The sequence below is a fragment of the Ursus arctos genome, unplaced genomic scaffold, assembly GCF_023065955.2.
Source record: "Ursus arctos isolate Adak ecotype North America unplaced genomic scaffold, UrsArc2.0 scaffold_18, whole genome shotgun sequence".
In the NCBI taxonomy this organism is placed as follows: domain Eukaryota; kingdom Metazoa; phylum Chordata; class Mammalia; order Carnivora; family Ursidae; genus Ursus; species Ursus arctos.
In genome coordinates this window covers 23,128,481-23,149,458 of record NW_026622852.1, presented here as the reverse complement: position 1 = coordinate 23,149,458, position 20,978 = coordinate 23,128,481, and positions in this window count along the sequence as shown.

The window sequence follows — 20,978 nt, the reverse complement described above, 5'->3', positions numbered from 1 at the left end:
ATGGAAAACAATATTGAGAGAAGTAAAAATGATGAAATATATATATATAAAGATGTGAAAACATAAACCTTCTTGGTATTTGAAGAAGTTTTATATTAAACTATGAGATACTATTATCAGGTTTGCAAAAATTTAAAAAGTTTGAATTTACGTAGTTCTGCAATATATAGAAAAGCATACACTCTTATGAACTGTTGGTGGGGGAATAAATTTAAGTAACCAAGTAGAAGATTTGTAAATGACTCTCAGACTTGATCATGCTATTGAGGGAGACATATTGATTAGAGAGATCCATTATGTGGGAGGAGGAAAAGCTTGAAGGTTAGCCAAGATGAATGAATTAAACTAATTCATTTGGAAACTATGCACATGAGACAGACTCAGGGAGAAGAAAAAACAAGACAAAAAATAAAGTGAGAGAAAACAAAACTGGAATATTTGCCTTATTTTAAGCACAAGAGTGAAGGTGGGCCAAGCATCTCCCCAGGAGAATACAGTCAGGTAGATAAAAGGGCTCAGCCCAAGCATCGTTGTGTAAACTACAAACGCTTGCTTTGCTGAGTGGACTGGCTTCATAATTACAGCATTAGAGGAAAACAAGTGAGGAGCAAACAAAAGAAAAACAAATATGGAAACGAGTTTTCCCGGAATGAAGGTCAGAGCATCTTAATTAGCTCTACCCCGAGGTCAGCTTTGGGGGTAGGGGCTATGGGGGAGGATTGGAAAGGATTTCTAAAGGACACCAAGAGTGAGGTCAAGAATGAAAAGTGTGATTAAGCATACAAAGATTAATGGAACCTGCGTGCATCAGGAAGCAAGGATGTTTGCTGATAGACTGGTCTATTGCTTCTCCCCCAGATGGCTATAATCATTATATATAAGTTGAAATGATATACAGGTATTGGTAGTTATTTTTCTATATCTGTCCTTATCAATATTTATCTACATATGTTGCTATTCCCTAATTAGCTGTATCACCTAAGGAAGGCTTACCCTTTCAGAAAATTAAAAGATGCAGGGGCGCCTGGGTGGCACAGCAGTTAAGCGTCTGCCTTCGGCTCAGGGCGTGATCCCGGCGTTATGGGATCGAGCCCCACATCAGGCTCCTCCGCTATGAGCCTGCTTCTTCCTCTCCCACTCCCCCTGCCTGTGTTCCGTCTCTCGCTGGCTGTCTCTATCTCTGTCGAATAAATAAATAAAATCTTTAAAAAAAAAAAGAAAATTAAAAGATGCAGTGTTTGGGTGTTACATGTAAGTGACAAATCACTAAATTCTACACCTGAAACCAATTTTTTTTTTTACCATATATGTGAACTAGAATTTAAATAAAAACTTGAAAGAAAAAAAAAAACGGAGTGCTTTTTCAGTCTTAAAAGTCCTATCTTTACGTTACTTAAAAAAGAAGGACAATTAGATGACATTTAGGAGTCTTAGAAGATATTTTCTTTTTGAAAATGTGTATTTTACAAATTCAAGATATGTTTAATAAGGGAGTTGGAATTTTAATGACAATTAGATCCGTGAATTGCCTTTTGATTCTATTAATTTTAAAGTCAAATGAAAAGTTATCAGAAAGAACTTCAATCTTACATGTTCCTTATTCTTAGAGAAAACCCAGAAACAACCAAAATCGATGTTAGTGTATTGACCTCTGAGACCATGAAAAGATCTGATTCTAAATAGCCGGTTGAATCGCTGGAACACTAGTACCCTGTACATTTAAAAGTGGATAAGCTGCTAAAAACATTATGTACTAGTGATATACATTTGACAGAAACAATAAAACTGCAATTGAACTTTTTAAGATGGCATTAATCACAGTCTGCTCTTAACTGTTACAAAATAGAACAATGACACTAATACAAAGTTGCCGCATTAATAAGAACATGTTTAAAAATTGTTGATGGGTTTGACTTAGAAGGTAAGCATGAGATCTGTATAATCACTCCTGAAAATAGACCAGATTTGTTTCTTTGGGGTATTAAGCTTTTGTATTTAGTTTGCTCACATTTTTAAGATAATTTTTCTAACCTGTGACATGGATATAGTGAGGCTGTCGTACAGAGGTTATTGTGGAGGCGGAAGTGTGGGCCGTAGTCAGAGATTCACTGAGAATGTGCTAAGACCAAGCCTCTGAATAATGACGGGGAGGGCAAATCTGGCAGGACTGGAAGTAGCCCCAGGTGCTGCTGGTCATCAGGGCATAGAAAGTGGATTAATGTTTCTTGACTCCTCGTATATATCAGACACACACGATCTGGTCTCATGTTCACAACAACCTATGGAAAATCCCTCTTCTGATAGTTGAGAACGTTAGGGTCGGAAAAGTTGTGATAATCATGTCTTCTATCCTCAATAATGATAAAGTCAAGCTTCACATGTGGGGCGTAATGACACCACAACCCATGCTCTCTTCCTCCCATCACTCCTGTTTCCCAAGCTTAGAGGGGTAACAGTCTGGAGCGAGAGAGCTCACAGCTATAGAAAATGCAGACGTAGCCAGAAACCAGTGTTCAGAGCCCTTGTCTGTGTGCCTCTCTTTCTTCAAAGCAGACAGGTCAGGAATGAGGGATTACTGTGTGAGTCAGAAATCTAGAAAAAGAAACTCCAAGAAGAACCAACCAGTTCCCCAAATGTGGTTGGTTGGAGTACTGGAGGTAGAAGTGGGGAAGAAAGTTGTTGGGGCTATGTCTCCATGTAGATCCCTGTGGACAGGACGATCATCATGCATTAAGATGGTTTGTAAACTTCTGGCACTTTCCACATGAGCTTTCTAGCCCCACTATTACCACCATGGTCCAGAACATTTCGACTTTTCACCTGATAGTTTCTTTCTCTCTTAACTAACTACTACACACTTAATGGCAGACATTAATGATGCAGTGATCATCTATAGGGATGTGGCCCCTGCCTCGGTGGAGTTTCTAATCTAATCAGGGCTGAATGGTACAGACAGGTAAACAGATGATCATAACATGGTCAGAAAGTGCACTGAGAGGAGGGTATCTTACTTGCATAATAATGAGACCAGTGGGAATAGGGAGCACACTGTCTTGTCTGGGGATAGATAAAAAGAAAAACTTAGCAGATTAAATGTTAAGAGTGTATTAAAGCAATATCATTTGTGATAAAAATACATGGTAGAGATAAGAGAACATAAGTACTTTGAAGTACTCTTAGAAGATTAAATAAAATGACAAATTCGTAGTAATTCAAAGATTTATCAATTTTTACAAACTTAATCTTACATATTATAGTAGACAGAAGAAAATCCGATACATCGTCCTTGTTCTCAAGAAACTTCCATCTAATTTCAGGAAGGTGTTTTTAGCTTTGGTCATTATCGATATTTAACATTGAAAGCAATGCCTTCAGATATAGCCATTCCTTGTGGCCACTACACTGTGAAGGGGGTGTGCTAACATAAGACCCTGAATATTTGGATAAGTGTAACGATGTTTAATGATACATGAAAATATTCGCCACATGTATTTTCAAGCTTATACGACAGAATACAACATGGATGCCCATTTTGTGAAAGTTACTTGCTAACTGTATATTTATGCAAGGAGGAAATCCAGAAGGCCATGAAGTAGAGCACAACAGTAGGCCTTTAGTAATATTTGTTGAAATTATAAATGAATGACTAAATGAATAGGAATGTATCATTATGAATTTTCTTTGTGTATTGGCATTAGGATTTTTAAAAAATATTTTCCTTTTTATAGTCTGAACTTTTCATAATAAATATTTTATAATTTTTAAAAATGTGAATTAAAATATATTTAAGAAGAGCAATTACAGGAGATCAAGTTAAGAGGTATCTCCAGAACAAGTTAGGGTGGGGATAATCTGCTTTCTTCATGACTGAGAAGACAGGAAAAATAAGAGTGTAATTTTATGGGTCAATTATATGTGTAACAGCCTCAAACCCTTTATAGGACTCACTGTAAGGGGTAGATGGTTACTCTGCACTGACTACTACTTCCACCCATCAATAAATGCCAAGGAAGATGAATATCTTGCTTTACCCTAGGAACCCCTCTATTAATTTAATGGCTTTCCACTCTTCGTATATCAAATAAACCCTACTGACACACCATCAGGACAGCCTATGACTGTGAACTCTTTGAGGTTAAGTATTGTGTCTTATTCATCTTTCTATTTCCAGCACCCAGCACAGCATTAGGTAAATACTGAGTATTTTAAAAAGGCCTGTTGGATTCCACTTATACTGCTTTCCCGGTATTGACCCTAAATTATTGTAAACCTTTCAAGTCTAGATTCCTAGGCTATGAAGAATAAATCTATAGACTACCTGGCTTTGATGGCAGTGCCAGATGGTGGCCATGGAGCAAAAGAATGGACATTTTGAAAATCAGATCCATGCAGTTAGTATCATAGCAGTAGAAATGGTGCATTACAGAAGTAGACAGGATGGGGAGAAATTGGTACCCATTTGTGCCGCATATGTTTCTGCGTGCACCCATGCATTTCCTTGTGCCCAAGCACAGATTTTGCAAGGAGGCATATAAATTGTTAGAATTAATCAGTAAACAGTGGTCTGATACAAATATAATCAGAAAACTCTAGATGGCAACTCAAAAACACTTGAGAAATCTAACACCAGAAAACAAATTTTCTTAAGCACATTAGTTGACTTACAGTTTTGTTCTGACCCCCTTCTTGGATGCACCATAACCTCCCGGAATCAGATATCACATGTAATTCTGTATCTTCTCTGTTTATTGTCTTTCTGCCTTTATTGAAGTCAATGAAGTTATCGGACAGTGGCTGTTAACATGGTTTAACCTCCCCTGGGGTTTATCTCCACATCTCCTTAACAATAAACTTATTTCTCAGATTAAATCAGCATTGGATCAAGGGCAGACGTACACCTGATTCTTCAATTAACCGAGTTCAGAAACCATGTACTAGATGAGGCATACATTGATACTGATAATTGATTCTTTTTTTCTTCTCTTTATTCTCAAACCTGTGCAATTTATTTTTCTTTTTAATTATTTTGGAGTTAGAGTAATTTTAAGAGGTTCACCTATCCCACACTTTTGAGAGCACACTTCAGAATCTTTTTTTCCTCATGGAGGAATCATTAATTTAAGCTCATACAGAATTCTTTTATAGCCTCTTTCTCTAGAAACTCACGTCAAGAGTTACATTTGAAGTGAGGTTTACATATTCTTTTTTTTTTTTTTAAAGATTTTATTTATTTATTCGACAGAGACAGAGACAACCAGCGAGAGAGGGAACACAGGCAGGGGGAGTGGGAGAGGAAGAAGCAGGCTCATAGCAGAAGAGCCTGATGTGGGGCTCGATCCCAGAACGCCGGGATCACGCCCTGAGCCGAAGGCAGACGCCTAACCAACCGCTGTGCCACCCAGGCGCCCGTTGGGTTTACATATTCTTTAATGAGAGGGTTAGTTAAAACAAAAAAGATGATGAGATACTTGGATTTTTAATTAAAGCATTGGAAGATACTTTAACTTTTTCTAGTCTTTGCCTTTTTGTATTCAGTAATGTAGAAAATACGGATTTATTGGTTAACTGTGAGTTTATTCCCCAAATGTGTAAAATCCTTCTTTTTTAAAAACCATTACTCTGTTGTAAAGGACTATAAATTAAGACCAGGGCTCCATAAAGCAGTAGTTAATAAAATCCTGGAAATGACCTTTAGGCCACAAGAGGTTTAGAGAGGCCTCCTGGTTAGAGTGTTAGACCAGGGGTAAGGAGATTTCTGGTTTGAATTTTGCTACTAGATAAATTTGTCACCACGGGATAACTATTTAACCTTTGCATTCTCAGTATCTCCCTTGTTAAATAAGAGTGATAGATGAAATGATCTTTATGGACTGTACCATGCGACTAGGATTCCAAATCAGGTGCTTGTATAAATGTTACTGACTTTGGTTATTTATAGTGTTTGATTTTTATAGAAGTTTTCATTTAAGTAGTAGGGGTTATGGAAGTTATGTGTTGTTAGCCATAAAACTGAATAAGTAAATAGGTGATGTTCGAGGGGTATTTAGAGGAGGGACGGCAAATACTTGGCAGATAACCCACTTTTTTCTTTCAGCCATGTAGTAACGGCAAATATCATGAATTGATCAAACCCTATGCTTCTATTGAGGGTCCTGAGGTTGCACTTGAGGTTGAATATTCAAGTATCCACTGCATTTGGATGATAACCCTGAAGTCCAACATGGTAAACCATCACTTAACGTCACAACATCTTGTGAATGATAGGCTCTGGGGCTAAGGCTCGAAGTAAGGTCACTGGGTTTCTCATATGTAACAGTGAAATGCGTTCACTAATAGCTTCATGTTTAGTAATATTTCAGCCCCCTTGAGCTGGCAGTGGGTGAGACATAACCAGACAACAGAATTGAACAGCGTGAAAATCTAGGAGAACACGCACGCACGTGCGCACACACACTACAAGCATCAGTTAGCTATTGCTGCAGTAATGCTGTGTAACAAAGAAACTAAAACATTAAAAAAAAGGAAACAAATTTCAATGACATTAAACAATTTTCTTACTCCTATGGGAGATAACAAAAGGGTCTTATTTAGCTAGGGGCTGGTGTGGAAGCTGGGCTCTGCTACATGTCTCTGGTTCCGCTTACTTGGGCTACAACAGCTAAAGAGGCTTTCTTTCATATTCTAGTGCTTTGATTCTGCTGTATGTGTTTCCCGTTCACCTTGGATCAACATATTATCCAGGAATATTCTTCCAATAGCAATGAAAGAATCCTAGGAATGCCTGTCAAAATGTGTAAAACCTAGGCTAGGTTGTTAAAAAAAAAAAAAAAAATCCTAGGCTCTGAACTGGGACACTTTATATCTGTCAATCAATTGGCCAAAGCATTACACATGGCTCACCCAAAGTCAAGGGGAGGAACTCCAAGTCACATAACCAAAGGGGTGGATGCAGGAAAAAATGAAGAAATGTGGTCGACAATGGAAACTTCCATGCTACATAGTACTGGCTACATTCCAAAAAATGATATATAATTCTTTAGAGATAATCAAGAATTTAAAATAACGATAGTGAGAGATTTTGCAATGGAGGTAAGAGAAGAATATGAGTAGAAAATTAAAATGAAGGTGATAGCCATATACAATATGCAGATATGATTCTCTGCAGCTGTTGAGAGGGGACATATGTTTGGGTTTTGTGCTTCGTAGTGTGAAAAATAATGAAATGTGCTCAGTCACAAACTTTAAAAATTGACTATATCAGGGGAAATAAGACTATACCATAAAATGTGTTAAGTAAAAACCGTTTGCTCTTAAGAGTGTATAACCTTTATTTAGAAAAGGTTTTAAAAGAAATGTGAAAAACAATAATGCATTTCTGTATGTGTTTAATGGGAAAATAGCTTGAGGAATTCTTGGCTTCTATTTCTTCTTGGTTTATACTCATTCCTATTATCCTTTAAGATAGATTTAATGAAGATGAACTCAATTAAGTAAAAAGCAAAAGAACTTAAAGATCATCAACTTATCTTGGTACACAGAGTAGCAAATATCAGAAATGTCTGACTGTGTTGTCCTATAGACAAACTTAGGTTGAAATTTTTACCACGTTTAAGCAAATTCTGCTTATAATTAGTATTTCCCTTTCCATACATAATTAGATAATGCTTTCAAAGTGTGATTTCTGCTCCACTGCAGCCTATTTGGAGGACATCTGAAATTTTTAAGCTGACAGTTCATCTGTGAGTGTTAGTCATCCAGAATAAATGAAGCTTGGTTACTTAAAGTTAAATATAGATACTGCCTAGGTAATAGTAATATGGCATCCAATTCACTAGTTGAATTACTGTTACTTAGACTGACTTTCTATTTTTTCTTATTTCAAAGTGGGTTAACATTAGTAATAAAAACAGACTTGTTTAGAAATCAAATTCAGTCTACGCAGAAGGAATGTTAGCTTTATCCATTTGTCTCCTGAGAATCATAACTCTATATAAAGTTAAGTCCCTGTATTTTATTTTTTTTATTTTTTATTTATGTATGTATGCATGCATGTATTTATTTATTTTAAAGATTTTATTTATTTATTTGACAGAGAGAGAGACAGGCAGTGAGAGAGGGAACACAGCAGGGGGAGTGGAAGAGGAAGAAGCAGGCTCCCAGTGCAGGAGCCTGATGTGGGGCTTGATCCCAGAACCCCGGGATCATGCCCTGAGCCGAAGGCAGACACTTAACAACTGTGCCACCCAGGCGCCCCCCTAAAATGTATTTTAAAATGAGATAAAGACATGTTATGTGACCATAATCATTGCTACCTTATTTATCATTTAGAGATTTAGGGAGCCAGTAATAGGCCAAAAATAATCTGATTGTTCCATTTGGAACATGTTCTCAAATATGTTCTCGAACACAGTTCTTTTATTTCTCAGTATGGCTCTGGAATTTAAAATAGTAAAATTGAAAAAAAAACATTTGTATGAACAGGACCAATCCAAATACGATAATGCCATACCATGGAATATCTTACAGCAATTAAAAATAACGAGAGAAGGTGTGCATGCTTATGTGGTGCGATTCTCAAAGTATCACACAATATCACTGATGTGTAATTATATACATATTACTAAATACTAATTTATATAAATTGTGTGTGTATAAATTTGTTCACATGCATACAGTAATATAGGGAAATATTTTGAAAAAGGTCTGGGAGCATATGTAGCTCATTCACATCTCATTAGATCTCATAGTATCTAATACTGTGGAAGAAAGTTAAAATTTGAGAGTGGTGGTCAAGGAGGATTTTAGCCTTATCTGCATAATCCGTATTTTACTAGCATAAATAGCAAATATTTATTGTGAACATAGGAACATCGAATTGAAATTCATCTTTTCAAATGGAGAAGCAGTCCCAGTAAGGACTGGATAAGAAGTGAATAAACTTTATTAAGATCGTGTGTAAGTGTTGGGATCAAGGTCTCCACCTGCAAACATGTAACGTTAGAGAAATTGTTAAATCTCTCCATTCTTCCATTTAGTCATTGTTAAAAATAGGTGTTAACTGTACTTATTTTCTAAGGATGTGTGTCTGGTATCTCTGTGCAGTGTCTCACCTCTCAGCTCATCTTTTTGCCTCTAGCCATTGACTCAACAAGGTGTAGCTTGATAGGAATCTTGATTCAGATTCTGCACGTATGTTGTGAGTTATATAACCATGTGCGAGGCCTATGGAAGCCAGGTTAGCTGGTGTGGCACATATGCATACCAGAAACTTCCGGGTGACAAACTGGAGGCTCTTAGGGATCTCCAGACAGCTTAGGTCATAGCAGCTTCCCTTGGATTGGCTTTCCCTCTTTTCCTGTTGGACTTTTCTAGTATCCCTTGGAATTCTCTTAAATTGAAGTACAGTTGACATACAGTGTTATATTAATTTCAAGCATACAACGTAGAGATTTGACGATTCTATACATTAAACTCTGCTCACCATAAGAGTAGTTCCCACCTACCACCATACAACATCGTCACAGTGTTATTGACTATATTCCCCATCCTATACTTTTTATCCCCATGACTTATTTTATAACTGGAAGTTTCTACCTCTTAATCCCCTTCACCTATTTTATGCATCCCTTCCTTGCAATTCTTGTTTCCTACAACCACTTCCAAAGACACCTACACTCAAACTATATGTTTCAAGCATTGTTTTCAGGGGGAAACATGGGCTGAAGCAGGATGTGAAGACAATTTGCCCTGGGAAGAGCACAGAACTTTCCTAGCAAAAGTTAGTGTACTAGTGGTAGATGTTATCATTCTTATCTTGCCATAGTTATTGAACACAAGGTTGAAGTGACTCTAACAGGATTATGGACCTATAATTGATGCCCAGGAAATGCACATAGTTAGTGTACCATTTCATGAGTTCTGACTTCCATGTACGCTCATGAAACCATCACCACAAAAAAGATAGCAAATATTTCCATCTCTCCCCCAAATTTCCTTATGCCCATTAGCAATCCATCCCTTCCTCCATCACTGTCCATTGACAACCACCACTCTTTTTTCTGTCACCAGATTCATTTTAATTCCCTACAAATTTATATAGATGGAGTATATGTGCTTTTCTGTCTGGCTTCTTTCAGCATAATGATTTTGTGATAGAATCACGTTGAATGCATCGCTGGTTCATTCCTTCTTACTGGTGAGTAGTATTTCATTTTATTTTATGGTATACCATAGTTTATCTGTTGATGGACATTTGGGTTGTTTTTACTTTGGAATTTTACAAATAAAGTGGGTATGGATATTCATGTACAGGCTTTTGAGTGAATATCTGCTTTTATTTCTTGGGAATAAATACCTAGAAGTGATGTGAGGTCATATGAAAGGTATATGTTCAACTTTTTAATGAAGCGCCAAAATGCTTTCTGAAGTCATTGCACCATTTTATATTTCTTCTGGAAGAATGAGAGTTGCAGTTTCTCCACAACCTAAAAGCCTTTGTCCCTTGGTCTTTTTTTTTCCCCCTGTGTTTTCCCCTTGCCATTCTAGTGGTCTGTAGTGGTATCTCATTGTAAATTTAATTTGCCTTTCCATGATGACTAAGAATGTTGAACATCTTTTCAGGTGTGTATTTGCCATTCTTTTGTGATATAACAGTATCTTTTATCTTCTTTATTGATTGTCTGTTATGGATTTCAAATGTATATACATTATAATTTTGTGGTTTCCAAATTTTACTTATTCAGATTTGTTCTCTATATCAGTTTTGCAATGAATAAAGCAGACAAACTCTCTAACCTCTTTGACCTTAAACACTATTTTGTCCCTTGCTTATTTAGTAAGTATTTACCAAAGGCCTACTGATATTATTCGTGAATTTTCTAGATTCTGGTGAATACAACAGACCTCGTTCTTGCTTTTGAGGACTTTACATTCTGGTGAGGAAAACAGGACAAAGAGCGTATTTTTGTAAGACTCTAATTGAAAGAGAATATGTTGAGATCTTGACTAGCTATGGGTTGTGAAGAAGGAATAATCTGGACGTATGCACCGAAGATGAGAACTGTCAAGCAAAGAGGCAGATGGCTTTGGTAAACAGTGGATGCAAGGCCTGTGTTCGTATGTTGACAACCAGAGTGACTGGGCAAGAAATACAGCTTTGCTTACAGATTACAAGAGAAACCTGCTTTTTCTAATGATAATGGGGAAGCTTCGTATGACCATGACAATTTACTGAGTGTTTACTAAATGATAAATATAGTTCTAAAAACTGTAAGAGTATTTCTCATTTCACATGACAGTCCATTGAAATGGGTATCATTATTATCACCATATTGTAGTTAAGGAAATGGAGAATGAGGTGTGACTTCATAGATGGGAAAATGCAGAAAGTACTCAAGTCCAGGTTTTACGACTCCATAAGCCACGATCGTAACAACTAGAACTAAGCTTAGTATTAGGACATTAATGCAGAAGTGTAACAAATTTTAGAATGGAAAGGTTCTGGTTGGAGTTCCATGAATGGAAATCTTGGAACCCAGAGGCTATAAAATCCAAGAGTGGCTTTGTCATTTTGTTTTGGTGAAAGTGGGAGTTGTACTGGGACTAGGCTTAGAATGGGGGAAATGTCTTATTTAAAGACCAGATAAACTAAAGAAGGCTGTGTCTTGTGCAAAATAGTAAGATTTAGAGCCCTAATGAATTAACAATTACATACTTAGTTAAAACAGGCTTTGACATAGAATTGTGGCTGTCTGTCCAATTAGATAGTTAACTTTGAGTTAGATGGTTTCTCAATACTTTTATCTCTACTATGACACGCTGTTATAATAGACATTTTATATTTTAATGATTTTACTTTTGCTTCAGTGTAACACACATACACATATATACATATGCATAGATGCGTGTGTGCGTATATATGTATATATGAACATAAATAACATATATAAACATGTTTATATAAACATACACATATGTGTATATGGCAAAGCCTGTCAAAGCAGAATGGGCAAATGTAATGATGAAATGTTGGGCCAGAAATTGAGAAAAATTATAGGTTTAATGAAAACGTGTAAGAACTTTTGAGCGTGTAAGCTAGTGCTGGCAGGGTACTCAGTAAATCCATTTAAACCGTGGTAAATGGCCATCATGTATAAAGTGTTAACTATGAATTCCATTGCCTCTGCCACGCATGTTCTCAGGATTCATTAGTGTCAGAAACACAAATGGTTGAGAGCACCTGCCCAGTCCTTTTGGATTGTAATAATGTTGTGTCTAAGGTAGGTAATTAGGAAAGGAAGAGAATTATGAAAAATAGGCATTCGACTATCCTCTGCTGAGGTTTCTAAGTTTGAGTAAATGAAAGATTGGATTTGGGAGTACTCTTGGTAAATTGGAGCACACAGAAATGAGCCCACACCTCATCATTCAAGCTATTTTCTGACTGTGAAAAAGAGAGCAAGAATAAGAGAGAGAGAGAGAGAGAGAACATGAATGAATGAATGAACAAATGAATGAATGAACGAATGAATGTATTTCAAGCAGAACGGAAAGTACTCTTCCATTTATTGATAAGTCTGCAGATGTGCCCTGGGCTGGGTTTGAGATAAGAGACCTAATCTGCCAACCTCCCAGTGGACTCTAGGTTTTAGTGTTTCTCTCATATTCTGGGCCTCTAATTCTGCTCGTATATAGTGATATTGCACAATATGATCCTTAAATACAAACTGAATACTTCATTTGCTGTGTATCTTAAGCAACAGGATTATCCCTTTTAAGGAGGGAAGACAATTTTGCTGCATCGGATGTTTTTAAGGAAAAATTTCAACATACATATAAACATAACATCCATTTAACCCATCATGGCTATCAAATGTGAACGTTTCTCACTCCCACTCTCCTTTCTTGCACTTCCAAAGAAATCTGGTCCTAAATTTAGTGTCCCATGTGCTTAAGAACATTTTTAACACTTTTAAGTTACCCTGTGAAATTATCTGTGAAGAAACATAATGTCATTGTTTCCCATGGTATTACCTTTATGTAAATGGTAGCATATCATGCATATCCTTTAAGTTGATTTCTTATTTAGTATTTTCTTTCTGATACTTATCCATGTTGAACATTTAGCTAAAATCCATTGATTTGCTTTATGGTATCACATTATATAAATACACTGCAATTATATAACCATCCCTCTGCGGATGGACACTGTTTCAATTTTTAGCCTTTTATCGTTGCAAGCAATGCTACAATGCACGGTATTTTTTGTTCAAATGAGTTTGTCTCTCTCGGTAAGTGATCCTCTGTCTCTAGATATACTTTTGAGGCCGAGAAGTTATCTATAGATAGTCAAGTTTATCAACAGTTTACTTTTTGCTTGTGCTCTTTGTAGTGACTTTGAGAAGTCTCTGGTGGAATAAACATTCTACAATTTTTAAAGGATTTTAATCTCTAAATTTGGGTCTTTAAAGCAGCAAGAATCCAACTTTTTCTTTTTTTCTTGATAGATATACAGTTGTCTTAGCAAGATGATTTATTGTGGAGTCCATTCTTTCTTAAGGAACACTGCTTTTGTCACACTTCACTCTATTTTGCAGCGTTGGTCCATTTACCTAACCCTGTGTAAATAGCATGTAACGTGTCATCACAGGAAGCCTTGAGAGCTAGTGGGGGTAGCACCACCGCTTCCTCTCACCTTGTTCTTTTGTAAGAATATGTTGATTGTTGACTTTCTGGATTTCCAGATAAGCTGCAGAATCGGTGGGCAATTCCAAAAGAAAACACAGTGTTTGGGTTTGGATCTTATATGTCAATTACTGGATAATTGACATTTATAAGATTTTATTTTTTTCTACTGAAGAACTTGGAAACTCTTCACTTTTTCAGAAATTTATTTAATATCTTTCTCTAAAATTTTATCCATGTAGGTTTTGCTTAATTGGTTTGATGTATACCTAAATGCCTTTTTTTCTCTTATCAGTACTATTTATTTCAATCTATTTTAATTTTAAGTTCTAATCAATTGTTGCTTGTGTACAGAAAAATGATTTTTTAAAAAAATATTTATTTGACAGAGAGACAGGGAGTGAGAGAGGGAACACAAGCAGGGGGAGCGGGAGAGGAAGAAGCAGGCTCACAGCAGAGGAGCCTGATGTGGGGCTCGATCCCAGAGCGCTGGGATCACACCCTGAGCCAAAGGCAGACACTTAACGACTGAGCCACCCAGGCACCCCAGAAAAATGATTTTTGCATATTGATCTTTTATAATAACATTGCTGAGCTTAAATTGATTGTGCATATGTACCTATAAATACACTTGGATTTTTATAGCAATCATAAACTTAGTAAATAATGTTGTCATTTTTTTTTCTTTTCAATGCTATTCTCTATATCTTGTCTTGAAACAAAACAGTGTTGAATTGGAGCACTGAGACATCCTTGTCATGATCCTAAATTTAATTCCATAGTACTATAAAACCATAAAGTTCTAAGGTAGATGTTTGAATTACGTATTTACTTAGTATATTCTTTAAAACTCTGCTTTAGAAATTGTGGTAGTGTTTTGTATAAGTAAAACTACGTTTCCTTTATATTGAGCATGATTATGCATAAATAAAATCAAAGGGCACAATTCTTTTAAAATGAAGTTGTCTATTAAAAAATAATTAGGTATTAATTAATATAGATCTCAGTTTCTAAGGTATCATAAAATTTTAGGAAGTTTCTGAAAGAATCATGCAAGGTCAGAATGACCTATGTTTGAAAGTAATTCTGAGTATGCCTATTGATGCTTGCATAAGCAGAAAAAAAGCTGTGAAATGATATACGCCCAACTACTAATAATAGTTGCTCCAAAGGATTGATATTGTAAGAAAGTGTGAATTTATGCAGATTATTAACTTTATAATTTGAATTATTTGAGTTGGTAAAATAAGCAAGAATTACTACTACAATTTAAAACATCACATGAGGGGCATTGGTGGCTCAGTTGGTTAAGCGTCTGCTTTTGGCTCTGGTCATGATCCCAGGATCCTGGGATCGAGCCCCACATCTAGGCTCCTTTCTCATCGAGGGATCAGCTTCTCCCTCTGCCTCTGCCCCTCCCCCCCCAACTCATGCTTTCTCTCTCTGTCTCAAATAAATAAAAAATCTTTAAAAAATTAAAAAAAAAAATAGGGGCGCCTGGGTGGCACAGCGGTTAAGCGTCTGCCTTCGGCTCAGGGCGTGATCCCGGCGTTACGGGATCGAGCCCCACATCAGGCTCCTCCACTATGAGTCTGCTTCTTCCTCTCCCACTCCCCCTGCTTGTGTTCCCTCTCTCGCTGACTGTCTCTATCTCTGTCGAATAAGTAAATAAAATCTTTAAAAAAATAAAAATAAAATAAAACATCAAATGAATTTAAAAAAAATTACAAACCAAACCATTCAATGGAAGACTGTTAGAGTGCACCTTTTGCCTTTTACGAGTGATTAGAATAAACTGAGTGTACATTTCCTCACAACTCTGGGATCACATAATTCTTTTTTTTTTTAAAGATTTTATTTATTTATGTGACAGAGAGACAGCCAGCGAGAGAGGGAACACAAGCAGGGGGAGTGGGAGAGGAAGAAGCAGGCTCCCAGCGGAGGAGCCTGATGTGGGGCTCGATCCCATAACGCCGGGATCACACCCTGAGCCAAAGGCAGACGCTTAATGACTGCACTACCCAGGCGCCCCTGGGATCACGTAATTCTAAATAGAATGACACAAATTTTTTTTTATTTGCTGTACCCATACCTATATTTAATTTCCGTACCTAGAATGAGGCTTGTCGAGCTCCAGAGTCTGGGTTTCTACTGATGTCTTGCTTTCTGAGGTGTACATGGCAGAAGAGAAAGGTCACATCAAAAGAAATAAAGAACGAGTCATAGGGAGATCATCTAACGCCTCAGATGGGAACCTGAAGAGCAGAAAGTCCAGAAGGCAGTCATAAAAGCACAGGGGTTAGATAGCAAACTCCACATGCAAAACTTGTGCATTATCCTTCCTTAAGACCACAACAATAAACAAAACTCGGCTTCTAAGTGATGCATTTTGGGAATAATATTTAAGTTCAACTCTACAACTAAGCTATCAATGGTTTTTTAATAATAACGAAAAGAGCCTGAACCTAACACAGACATTTTGAAATTTTACTGTGACTTTCAAAATGTTTTACATAAAACTAAAAGTAAATTATTATGATTATTTATTCATTAATCAGTAGGACATTTTTGAGCATGTTCTAAATGGCAAATATTAATTGCTCTAGGTATAAGAAAAGCAAGGATGAAAATGTATTCTCTATCCTGAGGGACTTTTTATAAATGCATTACTTGATTTTTTTTTTCTGGTAATTTTTTCCACTGGAATCGTTCAATACTATTTTTTTTCTTTTTGAAAGCCTCTCAAATGCACTTTTTTCAACCAATAATAAGCTTCTATCATTCTCCATGGAGTTGCCCTCAGGCCAAACACTTGTTGTGGACCTTGTCTATCATTTTGGCTTTCTGATTGACTTTAGTATTTATTTTAAATGTTATTTTCTTATAAATATGATATCAAGAGATGAATATAAAAAGAACAGGGATATTTTGTAAAACTACAGTGGAAGATTCAGTGATCTGGGACTTAAAATTGCTGGGTATGTTTTTTTAGGGATTACCAAATTAGTGTTTTTGTGTAAATTCCCTGATCTCTGATTTTTTGTTTCATATTTAAAATAGAATATTAAGGATACTCGAAAGGATCCGGGTGAAGATCAATTGAAGTAAAATATGAAAATGTGTTGTTCACTTTAAAGAGTAATAAAATCTTAATTAAACCATGGAAGTACTTTTAAAGCTCTTGCAGACTTTCAGTTATACAATGAATAATTCTGGGGATGTTATGTACAGCATGGTGATTAACTAGTACTGTTTTATATACTTGAAAGTTGCTAAGAGAGTAGGTCTTCAGGATTATCACCACGGAAAAGAAATGGTAATTATATGAGGAGGCAGAAGTTTGCTAACACCAGATGGTAATCATTTCACAATATATAAATGTATCGAATTAACATGCTGGACATCTTAAACTTGTACAATGTGATAAGTCAATTATTATCTCATTAAAGCTGGAAAAATGCATGAAGGGTAAGATTACAGCGTTCCTAACAGCACTTTCGAAGTCCGCTTCCTATATAATTAGTATTTTCTAAAGATATAACCATATACCCTCTGCAACGTTTCAGAACAAATTCAAACAAAAAGAATCAAATATTTATTGAGCATCTTCTATGTACCAAGCTCTGTGCTAGGAAGACCCTAGAGATAAAACAGGTGCTGTCTCTGCCTTCACACAGACTACAGGTTTTATATCAAAGTAATTGCTCCCAAACATCAAATTCTGAATAAATCATGGAAACATTGCAGAAAATTTACAATGTGAACACCGGCGAATATATCATGCAGCTCATAACCAGGACAAAATACCGGCATCGAAATGGCTCCTCTTGGGGGAACAGAAATCCATGCTGTTGACTGCACAGAAATACAACCGGATCACAAGCAAACATGCCATAATAGCGATAGGCATTTGGGGGGAGATGTAGCTGGGGCCTGAGCCAGGTTTCCCAAAAGAGTTCTCCGTGAGGCAAAATGAAAGACTCTGGAATGCCACACATCAAAGGGCATGCCAAGTTTATTGGCCATCTCTTTCTATTAGACTAGTATGTTCATGTAGTAATACTCCTCAACACAGTAATTTGAGATCAGCTACAGATTTAGATCGCTTGCATTTCATATTATAAAATGTACTGTGCATCTTCTAAACAATAATACAAATAAAAGAATCTGTCACTCTAAGAAGAGGCCAAAGCAGAAAAGCCACGCTATTAATTCCAGGGGTATAAAAATGACATGTGATAAAATCCAACTCCCATTCCCAGTTGACAAAGAACATGTCCTAACACAACACTCCTTTCCTATGACTGTAAGAGTATTTCTATTTCTTCACAATTAAGTATAACGCCGAGTATTTATAAAACAGTATTCAGCATCCTTAATCACGAAGCGCCAGAAGCACTCTCATAAAAGTCAGGAGAAAAGGGGGGCTCTATTCATTGATTCTTTAACATTACTCCAGATGTACTGGCCATTTCGATTAGAGAAGAGAAAGAAACAGGAGACACACAGATGAGAGAGGAGGCAACGAGATTATTGTCGTTATTTGCAGATGATCAGGGATGCATTCCTGGAATGTATCTCGCCGGCAAAAGACATTGAACACTATTAGAAAACGTAAAATAGGTTAATGAAGTAACTGGTCATAGGATGAATACATAAAAATAAATATTTTTCCAAAACAGAAAACAAACACCACGTTTTTAAAATGTGCACACACACCGTGTGGAAGAATTACTGCCTTGTTTGGGCAAGGGGTTCCTGGAATATGGAGGGTTTGTCTATCCTGTCCTCAATTCATGGCACATTATGGTGTAGGGACTACGCAAGGCCCCTCCCTGGTTGATTTAGTGATTTCTTTATTCCCTGATATCTCCGTACCCACCTCTCCTTCCTCTGGCATCCAAATAAATAACTGTTCTAATGTGTTTAATGTGTTCCTGAAAAACGCTGTGATGATGTCGATGCCTATACGTTATTCCTTCATGTTCACTGCAATAGATAAAATTTTCAACTAAAAAGTTACTTGGAAAAGATTTGCTCTTAAAAATGTCTGTTTCTGACTTTCCAGTGTGGGCTCCTGTTCTGATTGCCTCCTATTCACCCCGTTGGTGAGCGAGGGATATGCGGTCTAAATAGTAAAAGGTGGCCAAACATAGGACACTCAACACTGGTCGCAGTACTCACAGTGGAGGACACTGTGTGCTATGCGGGGACACGGGGGATGCATTCCAGAGCAGAGTGAACCACTACGGGCCATAGGAGGCAGGCTTTGTAGTAACAAGGAGGTGATGTGCTCCCTGGTTTACACAGGGGGGTGTGATTGGCTTAGCCAAATAATTCTGTAGGCTGTCAGGGCAGCTCAGGCCATTAAGTTGATGACCAGGTAGATGGCAACTGTCCAGCCGAGAGAGGGAATTAGCCTATGGAGAGACTTCTGCCTGAGGCATGGAGCGTATCTGGTCACAGCAGGGGGACCCCGTGTTAGGCCTTCAGAGCCCTGCGACGCTAAAGACGGCGAGGCAGCTCATGGAATTTTAGACTTCACAATACAGCCTAGAATTCTTGCCCTACTTCTTGTGTCAAGGTCTCTGAGAGGCACCAGAAAAGTCCTTTTTTTTTGTTTCTTTCCTAATCAGCATTTGAACAACACCCTATTAGCCCCCAAAGTAAGACAACCCTCCCTCCTCCTTCATCGCGTTCTTGCCAAATGCGACATGGGTCTGCTCTGACATTTCTATTTTTCAAATACATAAAACATTCATATATGCTGATTTTCTTGCTCGGTCTCATACAAATCTTACTACATTCGAAAGAAGAGAAGTTGTTCATAAAGGGTTTGATTTCTTACAGCTTCCACTAGAATGGGCCGAAAAAGTTGAAGTGGTTTTATGGACTTCTCTTCCATCCTTGACAAACAATTCAAATGCTGGGAAGAAGTCTTTTGATCAGCAGACAATCAGGGCTGAAGGTACCGTGTGACAATGGGAAGTTTGCAGCGTCGTGCGGAGGGAAAAAAACCAGGCCTACTTTTAAAAATGAGAATGACTGAAATGCAGAGAGAGGATTACCTCATTCAGAGGATTCGCTAGAGAAGAAAAATAGGTGCTTTCCTGGGCGGTGTGGAGAAGGTGTCCCTCGGCGGCTCCTATCAGAGTGACGCAGGCCGTGCCCTCTGAGAGAGGGGATCAAATGGGACAACAAGGCAGGTTGTGTCTGCGCAGCAGCCCCGGGTCCACGTGGGGAGTGGAGCGCAGGGCGGGAGGCAGAGGTCACACCGGGTCACCCGGGAAAAGCCGAGAGAAGAGGAGCAGAGCGGGGGGTCATGCTTCCTGGGTACCGGGGGGCAGCTACGTTAGCTTTCGCGTGCGGCTCACTCACCTGTAACCAACGTTGGTGACGCTCCCGCAGTCCTGTGGCGCGAAGACTGTGGCTTCACATTCGCGTCCTCCTCTTTAGGAAGTGATCCAAGAGGGGGTGCTCGTGTCCCCCCGGGGCTCGGGAAAAGGAGCTGACCCGTTCCCGTGCACCTGTCCTTGGCTGTTCCAGGCTGGACATGCACTGTATACCACGTTTAAAGCAGTTCCACGACTGTAGATAGACGCAATACCTACCTCGCAGCTTTTTACCCACGCTCGTTGTTTCTACCAGTCTATAGTCTACTTACTGTTGCATTTTTACTATGTCCTGTCATTTATCTAATATGTAAAGACGCTTTAAGACTCATGAGGCACGGTACCTGTGATATTTAGCATTTTCTTAAATCAGGACGATTTTATGGAGGAGCAGGGTGGAGGTGGGGGGAGGGAAGGAAATGACCCAATATTCACTGAAGAACTGCATGTACCTCCCCGTTTTAGATGTCTTATTAAATTAATCAGAAACCCTGAGTTCAGACATCCATGACACATACTAGTGGAGGATCCACCGGTGTCAAATTTCTTAGCATTTCTGAAACTCAGTTTCTTGCTTGGTGAGTGTCATGGGGCTGCAGTTGGAAACAGACGAGGAGAAAGGTAATTTGACCCGTTGGAGCATTCGGCCTGGTGCCTCATATGATGGGTGACCGTGGAAATCAAAGAAGGAAAAGATATTTAGTATAATGGAATATTGTCTATTCAATCTAAGTATTTCTATTTAAAAGAAATATCTAAATGGTGCATATAGGAAAGAACAGAACGGAACCCAGTACAAAGTATAAAATTGCTGGGTTTTATCATGCTGTATTTTCATAGAAGAAAATATGAATTTATTTAGAAATATGTGAAACTTGGGGCACTTGGGTGGCTCAGTCGGTT